A 10,961-nucleotide genomic window follows, 5' to 3' on the forward strand; every position below is an offset into this window, starting at 1 on the left:
CCCCCCGAAGAATGCATATTTATTTCGACTACAAAACCACCACAGGCACCATTTCAGTGCACAGCTTCTACGGGCCCCACTGGCACCAGCACCTCGGCGTGTAAAAGCCGGCCCTACCCGTGCCGGGCCGTGCCACTCCGGTAAGCGGGCTAGCCCGCTTCAGCCCGGCCCACGGTGACCTGCCGTCTTCGAGATAGTTGCGTTATGAAAACGGCAGCCACGGCCCTTTAGTAAGTCTATCCAAAAAACAAGAGAGACACGAGGAAACTGTTTACGAGGAGGTAGATGAAACGGCCTGTGGGCTGCGGTGCGGTGCTGAACGGACAGCTCCCGGCCGTTAACGGCCGTGCGCGCGGGGGCCGTTAACGGCCGTGCGCGCGCCGGACCCGCCCCGCGCCCTGGCTTCCTCAGCCCGCGCCGTACTTGACACCGACTTTGAAGGCAGGCTGGGGTGGGAAGCTTTTCTTCCTTCCTTCTGACACCGGGCGGGCGGGGAAATTCATACACTTCCGCTGAAGCTCCTAACACAAATCCTTATTCATTTCAGAGCTCAGAACAGCAGGTGGACTTTTCAACACAGTAAGAGTGAGAAATCTGATTAGACCACGAGTTACTCATCCCAAGCTGAGATGGTAATGGAGCCTTTAGTAGGATGTGTGATTAAAATGCTTGGTTAGTCTTATCAACTGATTGAATGTATGTTCTTATGGTTTTTGACATTCAGATGATTTGTGAGGAAGCACTACTTATATTCTGAGTGCATTTTTGGAACAGGATTGAAATACATGAGTGTCTCTATGTATTATGCATTTTAAAATTAGTGATATCAAAAGGATATCACTATCCTTTATCACTATCCAGCRGATAAGGATGTATTTCTTTAAAGATATATATTCATCTATACTTTGGTTGAGTTTCTAAGTAATGCTTTTACATATTTTTGGTGCTAAAAAGTCAAGATGCTTTTTAGTGAAAAGAGTATATTTCTGTAAAAAATAATTGTGTTCCCATGAGATACAGATAAAAGGATGCAATTTTAATAGTAGCTCCGGTCAAAATACAGCTAAAATTTTCTATTACAGCTAAATACATGATAGAGTTCCTTGACCATTGGTTAGGAATTTGAACAATATCTACTTAGGAATCATAACTAGTTCTTCAGTCATCCCATGTGGCTAGTTCATGATACACAGCTATGGTTTCAACATAGCTGAAATGAAATACCCATTTTTCTTGCACTTAAAACACATGAAAATGCTATCAAGATACTTACTAGAAAACAAATAATACTTTTGTAATGGAGATAATCTGTTAGCTTTAACCATGATAGGTTAGTAAATGTGTGTATTTCAGTAGTGCTTAGCAGTATTAGGTACTTTTAGTTTTGTTTTTAAAAAACAAACTTCATCAAAGGACACAAGCATTTAAAGCTTCCAAAACCATGCTGAACTATGACAGAATTGTGGCTCGTGGTCATTTCATAAGAGCTGAGAGCTTAATTTCAAATGTCTTATCACATATGGCAAAAGAAGCAGAGTGCAATAAAAAGAGCAATGCGAAAGGAAAAGGGATGGGTGAGTGAAGAAAAAGAGGTGGAAAAGGGAATGTAGAAAGGAAAGATATTGTGAAAAGAAAGATCAAGAATGAGGCAGAAGTCAAGAAAGAAAGGAAACACCAAATACATGGCTGATCAAGGAAAACATCTGACCAAACCATGTAACTAAATCCCACAGATGAATCTTTTTCCTGTAATTATCAGTTTCCTGTAATTATCAGTTTTATCTTTATCAGTTACTCTCTCTACATAGACTACTCACACATTATGGAAATCACACTCAAGTGAAATAATTAAAAATATGATTAATGCAGTACCATGACCTTAATTTGTTGCTAATTTTCTTGGGAGAAAAAAAAWTGAAGGGGTGTTATGATGTGAGGAGAATATTTGGACAGTAACCATGCAGGTAACCCTGCTAAGTTAAATCCAGCCACATAGGCTGGCTTTTAAAAGATTAGTGCTGGTGTGCTGAAGTAGTAGCACTAGATATGTACTCTGCTGGAGTCAGTGTCCAGCCTTCCATGACCAGGTGTGTGGATGGGGGTAGAGATGAAAGAAATAGCTGTTCTTGCAGTTGGATGATTGCCAATAATTTGGAAATGTAAATTCCCTTATCTCCTACTCTGTGCACAAAATTCCACTTTTGCTTTTGTGCTATGAGTTTGCTATTGACTCTGGCTGCATTTTGATTCAAAAGGTTTTTACAGGGATAAATTTTTCCAGATGGAAAAAGAAAGGCATTGTTCTTTAATGTTACATAGTTACAATGTAAATAATGTTACATGTAGATATACGTATACATACAGATATATGTAATATTAAGGAATGTTGTTTCTTTCTTGCACTAGTGCTATCACCTGTCTAAGCTGTGCCAGAGTTTCAAAGCAGAAAATAAATACTTTTGTTGTTGCTTACTTCTTATCCAACTTTAGAAAATACTTTATAACTGTTTTTGCCTTCTATTTGAAGAGTGCAATTAAAGAAAATGTTTTCACACACACAGAATCACACAGAATGGTTGAGGCTGGAAAGGACCTCTGGAGATCATCTAGTCCAACAACCCTGCTCAAGCAGGGTCACCTAGAGCAAGTTGGACAGGATTGTGTCCAGATGGGTTTTGAGTATCTTCAAAGAAGGAGACTTTGTACCTATCAATAGAGAGATAGTTGAAATAATGGTAAAGGCTCTGGCAAGATGGCTGGGGAAGACTGTGTGGTGTGCCATGTCTATCCAAATGGAATGGAATTTGTCACAGGTTTTCTTGGCTCTGATTACCTTTGTCAGTGCACTGGGTTTATGTTCTTGAATAAGGTATCTTAAACTATACCTCCTTCCAGTTGTAGGGACAAAAGAACTTTTCAAAAAGTTGTGGCATGTGTTCTTTACTCTTTAAAATACATAAATGAAAATTTCATTTGTCTGGAGGAGCTGAGCTGGCGATCTTCTGTAAATCCTTACAAGAGTGCCTACTTTTAAAAGAATAGAGGAGAAAGAGTGATGAGTGGGAAGGTTCATGCATCTGATTTTTTTTTAAGTATCCAAATATCTTGCATCAGGCTGAATAAGGTCTCTTGGGCATCCTCCTGCCATTTCTTCAGAAGTAACAGCGATAAGCAGCCACTGCCTTTAATGACTGAGCCCTTGGCAACATCTGCTTGGGTTTGAACAGACATCTGACGCATAAAAATCCTGTCCCATGGTGCACAAATTACTGTTATATGCAAACCAGCCAGGAAAGCACAATCCCAATCCTCTGAACACTACTTCCAAGATCTGAATTGAGTAGAAAGCAAATAAGGAAAAATCTTAACTGCTAGGAATGCTCCACTGATATGTAGTGGGATTCTTCTGTATGGAATTTACATCTGCAAAGTGGAGCAATTAATTCCCCACGTATGAAAGATATCAACAAATAGTATGTTTAACTGGTACATTTAAATCCTCTCCTCTTGCAAACAGAAAGTATTATCTCTGCCTGAGCTTCCCAGGGTACAGAGACAAGTATTCTGGGTAAATTCCTCTATCTGTTTACGTGCTCACTTTTACATATCCCTCTGCCTTTTTTTCAACTTAGCCATTAACATTATTAAAAACATGTAGTGGAACATTGGTCAGTGCCCGCAATTATAACTAAATAAACTTAGATTCCTTGTAGACTCCAGCATCTATAAATCCTCTGTCATACTTTTACCATATTGCATACGTTAAACTAATTCTAGCAGTCTAGCATAGATAGTCCAGTATGACTGAAATCTGAACACGAATTAATGTGTTCACTTCTCCCGAGTGGGGGAAGGGGAGAAGATCTTCTCATTTCTGTATCTTTGATGGATTAAGATAGGCAAGAAACTTACTCGCTACACAGAGGGTCATAGATATGCTCTCTAATGTGTACTAATTGCACGTTAGTGTAAGGCAAATTCCGTAGAAGCAGAAACTTGTACTTAGAAATTTTTACAAACCTGTTAAAAACCTCAAATTGCTTGAGGAGGGAGAAGATATGCATTTTGTAATTAGCTAATAAGGAATGCTTTCTGCTCCTCTATCCTGCTAAAGCAGACCAATAGCCAGCTAACTTCAGCAGAGTATAATGACTTATAACTAAGCCACTTGCATACAAGGCAATTTGGCTTAGGTGCCTTTCAGTTACCCACAGTTCTTAAAACCACAGAGAAGTTTAGAAATAGCCAGCAAAGTCTTCAGGCTAAGAACTGTGACATATGCTTCAGTAACACAAAGATACTCCATTATTCTGATGTTCTTTGTGAAAGCTGGGACTAAAATATATTGCAGCCCTTAAGGATTAAGTGTTTAAAGTGTGTCTGTGGATCTCRAGCACTAGTTAGCACAGCAGTTTTATTTAAAATGCATTTGACATAAGAAAACCTACAAGAGTCTTCTGACTTACAACTGAGCCATACTGAAGAAAAAAAGGACCCTTGTGTATTGTCTCTGTGCAAAAGTCATCAGAAAACATCTACAGAAAACATCATTTTCAAATATTTAACAGATGAGCTCAATTTTAGTTCAATGTATATATTTTGCATCTTGAAAGCTTTAACAACTGTCAACAACAAGATTTTATAAGACAGAGGAACAGCTTATGCCTGGAACAAATAGTTAAAATATTATCTGCGTATCTTTCTGTCTATCTATGTTATACTAATTCCAGTAATGCTAGAATTAGTAGTCAAAGAATAGAAGAAAAAAACATTGCTGTCATGGTCAAGTAGTTATGTTTAGACTGAGATTAAACCCCACAATGCTAGATTTTTTTTCTACCTGCACAGGGAGAGAATGAAAAGGATCAGTTTAAATACACTCTTTTCTTTTTTACTGCCTCCAACACCATTGCTTTGCTGTTTCTAAGTAATGTTATCTGATACTGCAGCTTTAATTCATTCTTAAATTTTAACTTCATCATTCTAGTGGAGTGCACTTACAAACWATCAGCTTCTTGCTAGAATTAATCTAAAACATTTTTGATTTTCTCCTATGAAAGGGTCATACAGATTTGTATCTGGATATATCCGTAAGTTTTTATATAGATGTAGTGATAGTCTGTAAATTATTTAAAGCAAAAAATGTAGTATTTGATATAGCATAATCTTGTTTCTGGTTCTTACCATAATTCTACTGTAGAGATGTGATTTTTAAGAAATGCTATATCCTCAGAAAACTTGTATGGAATCATATTTGACAGTCTTTACATAAGATTTTAATTAAAAATGTCATRCCAATTCCAATATGGTGAATCATCTAAAATCCTTAAATTCCTGCAGAGGCATTTGATGATGCCATTTATCCATGTTTTATAGCACTGTTTTGAGTAGTGGGGCTTTCCACTTTGGTGTAGGTTCCTTGTATTCCAGCTCTTTTATGATCTGCTTTTATAAACATTTTAAAGTTTTTCTTAATATCTATCTGGAATTTTCATTGTTGCAATCTAATTCCCCTGCTGCTTGTTCTACTGGATGTATACAATAGATTTGTTCTTTTTCTTTTATATGCATTGGTTACTTATGATTAAGATTTTGAAACAGCAGTTTCAGGATTTGGAGTACAGACCTGACATTCAACAAGTAGGTTGGTATTTTTGTCACATCTCATAGGCCTTACTAAACAGCCTCAGGACTTCCAATGGTTTCTCACTGGTTAGATTTTTCAGACCTTTGATTATCTTCCCCATTCTCTTTTGGGTTTCCTATAGCTTCTGACTTTACCAGTACCAAGAAATACAACATTGAGTATTAAAGATCTTGCTCTTGTTTATATATTGCATTATAAAGTTTGCCTAGATGATTCATCTGTCCTACTTCTTATCAATTTGTTACATATGCTATCTAATTTATGAAAGATTTCTTTCCTATTCACATTTAAACTGTTTTTTATCACCTTCTTTCTCTTTTCCTCTGCGAGCTACAATTATCTCCTTTTTTTGTATCAGTTTAAGCATCCACTCTTACAGCTTTCTAGATATGCACACCAATCCCTCAAATTCACACAAAACCCTTTTCTAAGATTGGCTTTCTTGCCCATATTTTTAATTCCATTCTCTTCTGTCCATTTTCAATCTATCTGCTGCCTTCCACATCCTCACCAGCTCAATTTCAAGCTTCTTGGATTGACCTTCAGTAATCTGTCACTCTAGCTTTTCTAATGTTATTAGCCTCCACCCTTTTCTCCCTCCTTCTTGTCAACCTTTATCTTCCCGTTTGTCAAATTTTCATGCAAATGTCTTTGCAGATGTCTTTCCATACTATCTCAAATGCAAACCGGCTGAGTAAACCACATAAAAAACCCTACTCTAAACTGCATTCAAGTGATTTTTGAGGCATCACATTGAATGTGTTGGATTCAAAAAAGCTTCCTGGCTGGAGGGTTTGATAGTCTGAGTAGAGATACACACCTCATTTAAAACAAATATGTACTGATGCACTACAAATTGAATACGGGTTAGCCAGTACTGTTGTTGGAAGCTGTTTAGACTATTTGACACTTCCCATTAAGATTATCTGACCCTTTCTATTTAAAATCCTGTTTCAATTGCTTATAACTTTGCCAGCTTTGATGTTGTTGTCCTGTTACAAGCTGGGCATCTTCCAGTCACTGAGCAGTTATTGAAAACTTCTACCTGCATAATCCAACTTCTTCTGGGAAAGACACTGCAGATATTTTGGGGACCTCTTCTTTGAAATATTCAAGAGCTTTCATAATTGGGAGAAGAGATTTGACATTTGGCTGGATGGCTGGCACTCGTGACAGCAGCGTACTGTTTCTATTTTCATGAAAACTGGGAAAATTCGATCTCAGATATAAGTCACTGTTTGCATATGCACAATAGTGATATACTGAACATTTTCTTGGTTTTAGCTGCCGAAGTATGCGGAAACTCCATTCCTAACTCTATTCTTGTAGTTATACAAAGTACAAAAATGAAGAATCAAGCACATCTTAGTCAGGCTTGGAAGGATAGAAAAATCTGTGACTGGCTAGTCTTGGAAAGTGAAGTCAGATGCCACTGGAGTGGACATATGCAAAGGAGAGGCACCTGAGAAGTGCTAYAGAATGCTAATCATTCTATAGATCAGATACAGACAACTCAAATTTGGCACTTAGTATTTGTAAAACATTTTAACTGTAGTCCCCCCTTTGGAAAGGATAATCTCAACCTCTCCTTTGTGATGATAAATTACATGGTTTCTGAGGCATTTCTGTACTATAGTGATAAGGGTTTTAGAAAAGAGGTACAACCTCACCCCAAGAAATAGGATTAGAGAAAGCTAGTTATTCTGCTTTGAGAGCAGAGCATGAATAGAATGCAGTAAAATAAGACGTAGATCACATTCTGTAGAGTGAGGCTGGGAAAAAGCACAAGGATATAAAATAACAAAACATCTTTAAAAAAACATCTAGTCAAAGTCTGGACATTTACTATTTTTACTAGTAAAAAGTAGTAAATTTACTACTTATTTAAGCTAAATAGCTTAATAAGCTAAATAGTTAAATAGCTAAATAAATCAGACTAATTTAAGCAAAAGTGTAGGAAACAAGTCTTCATAAAACAATTTGAAAAATTGAGAGAAAGTAAGATATACACAGTAAAGAAGCAACTATGGGAAAAGTAGTAAGAATTTCATATGCTCCCTGTCTTTAAAAAGTTCAATGCAAAAATCAAATTGTCAGCCCTGTATGAATTCCTACCTCGCTTTAAGTATATCACTACTGTTATAAATCCTCTCACTGAATAATTTTAGCAAAGCTTCTCAAATCTTATCCATGCATACTTACTGCATCATGAAACTCCTAGGACTAATTTTTCACACTTTACTCCCATATAATACTAAAACTAGATTACTGTCATTTGCTAGCTCTCATATTCAAGCACAAAACAGTGCTGGCATTTTTGTGGGATCTCTGTTGTGTTTGGGCGGAGGTGGTACATGCTGGTAAGTCATACCTTTTTTTCCATCTTTGAACACCGCAGCAGAGTGAGGCTTCACCATTTTCAGCTTTCTAGGAGGTCTCTGGAGCATGCAGAGGAGGGAGGATAGGGAGGAGGAGGGAGAGGGAAAGGGAAAGAGTAAACCCATACCACAGATTGTTCTGATGCATGGGACAGGAGGTTTTGGACTCCATCCTTGAGATGCTTGAATCTTGTCTGGACAAGGACAATCTTGTCTGAGCAACCTGCTGTATCTTGGAACTGTTTTGAGCAGGGGGTGGACTAGAGACCTCCAGACGTCCCGTCCAACTTGAATTTTCTACAATTCCAGACAAACTCAGACAAGCTAGCTACAGCAGAATGACAAAATGAGTTATGCTGTGGTCTTTAGGGGAAGAACACAGACAGCGTAAGAGCCACTGTGAATCTGGGAAAGGTAGAAAAAAATGGGAAAGTTATTATGGTTGAATGATCACAGGGAAAGTGGAAAGTCTCTTCCCAGCTTCTGTGTTATTAAGGAGGGACTTGTGGATTAAATAATTTCTTCTAAGTGGGTCATTTGTTTTTGAAAAATACATAGGAGAACGAGAGAATTAGTGACCTTCAATAACACTAAGCTTCTGTATTTTCACTGCTTAAGCACAGTGAAATGTTAATGATATCAAAAGGTCAAATATAAATATGGAAAGCGATTCAGTATTTTAGATTGTGTTACAATAAATTAAGGGCACTGGCTATGCAATTAGATTGACGTGGGATCTGTATGTCAGGGCCCTGAGTACACTAATAGGACTTAATGGCCATGACCTGCCTCACTAGAGCTTCCACCCAAACCTCCTGCCCTGTCCTCCAGGCCCAGAACCCCTATCAGCTCAGGCATGAGCCTTCAGTCCCTGCCTGAACTATGTTGTGGGTGTGCATGCCTCCATCTCCAGCTGTGCTGCTGTCTGGCCAGGGACCCTGTTGATCCAGACCCAGACTTTGACCTTGTAGACTGACCTACCACCCTGCCCTCAACCTGCCATGTCACTATGGACATGTCTGGTGATTACTGGCCGTGTCTGACCATGTTTATCCCCACTGGACCTAACCTGACTTTCTGACTTGCATTTCTGGCTTGTCCACAGAGATGAGGCAGCTCTGAGGCCTTGTTTGATGATCTGGACTCATTACTCTTCCCGACTACCACCCTCAGGTCTGCCCTGATCTCCTTGTTTAGCGCTTAGGACTAGGTCCTGGCTCGCAAGGCCCCTGTCCTGCCAGTGTGTTATTGTGCTCAGCTCCAGGCTCCATGTCCCTTAGGGAGCTGTCAGCCCTCACTGCACCCCGACAATTAGTTATGGCCTTCTCAAGGCCTGAGACAAGCACAGTGGGGCCTGGCCAAGGCTGTGCGAGGCATTTCCCCTATGATTCCTCCTGAGTGATCAGCCTGGTCCTGGACTCTGATCTCCCCACAGTGCCAAGCCTCTGCCCAACCCCAGGTTCCTGAATGCACCCTCCTCCTTGCTGGTGGTCTCCTGCAGCTGCCTGTGGGCAAGCCCCCCTACTTGCCCTTAAGGGCTCCTCACTCACAGCCTTGCCTCCTACTTACTCCCTCCTCCCCAAATCTCCATTGCCTTGTCCCTTTTCCTATTCTCCAAGGTGTGAAGACACATACAGACTGCTGTCAGGGCCTTGATGGCACTAACGGATCCTCATGGCTCGTGACCAGCCTCACCTAGAGCCCCCACCCACACTCTTTGCCTCTATTTAAACTTTCAGTGTCCATCTGAGCTATGTCATGGGTGTGTGTGTCTCCAGCTCAGCGGCAGACATGTCTGTGCCTGGCCATGGGCCCTGGTGATTGCGACCCTGACTGCATAGACTGACTTCCTGACTTGACCTTGGACTTGTCTCATCACTGTGGACTTGCCTGGTGATCACTGGGCTGTATCTGATCCTGGTTACCATCACTGAACTTGACCTCGACTTGCTTTTCTGATTTGACCCTGGACCTGCCTCATAACCACAAACTTGTTTGATGATCTGGACTCTTGGTTGACTGACTACCAGCCCTGGCCTGCCCTGCTCACTTTGCTCAGGGGCAGAGATCGCCTGCCAGCCTTGTTATCAAGCTGGGCTCCCTGCTCTTAGGGAGCAGCCAGCTCTTGCTGCTCCCCAATTCTGTGAGTGCAGGTTTCACTTTTATTAATTCAGTAACAGAATGCCAGGGAATTGTGAGAGTTACAACTAGACTGGTAATTATTTTAAAGCATATAAGCTTATCACAATGATTTCCTCTCTTCTGCTGCAGAGACTTGAAAAAGTGAACATTGAGAATATTCACTAGTGGAAATGTATTTGATCTTCAGCCAGGTCTTGAAATGTAACACCCTCTCTGTAGTAATGTTCTGCTTATACATTAATTGCTCATTTTTTTGTGAAACTGTAAAGAGCGAGCGCTGAAAGTAGTTAAAACAGAGACTTTCATGCTGTGGCAATAACTATGCTTTTGAAAACCACTGGCACCAGACTTAATTCTTAGACATTATAATTATGTGAGGGCTCATTCTCTGTGAGTTTGCTCTAGCTTGTCTTCCCTATTTAATTTACATTATAATATTTTGTACTTTTCTTTTAGGCTTGAATAAGAATATTATATTAGGCAGACAGGTGATTAGATTCTGATTTCTATTACACTTACCGTAATTCCACTGATTCTGGTAGAGTTACTAGGATTTGTTGTAATTTAACTGCAATTAGAATTTAATGCTTTTTTTTAATCTCAGGATTTTCAATCCTGAGATTTTCTTCTGTTAGAATGGAAATTAATGGATGCCGTGGTTTTACTCTTTATTTTACATTTACATTTCAGAGCCTTAATGTCAGCATAGCAACAATATTTGTTTCTTCCTGATGTTAGCAAGTGACTCAGGTAGGAAATAAAAAAAGAGCTGTCTGATGAACAAAAAGCCTTTT

This window comes from Rhea americana, unplaced genomic scaffold (genome assembly GCF_003343005.1).
Source record: "Rhea americana isolate MKP2758 unplaced genomic scaffold, rheAme1 scaffold_184, whole genome shotgun sequence".
Classification (NCBI taxonomy): Eukaryota; Metazoa; Chordata; class Aves; order Rheiformes; family Rheidae; genus Rhea; species Rhea americana.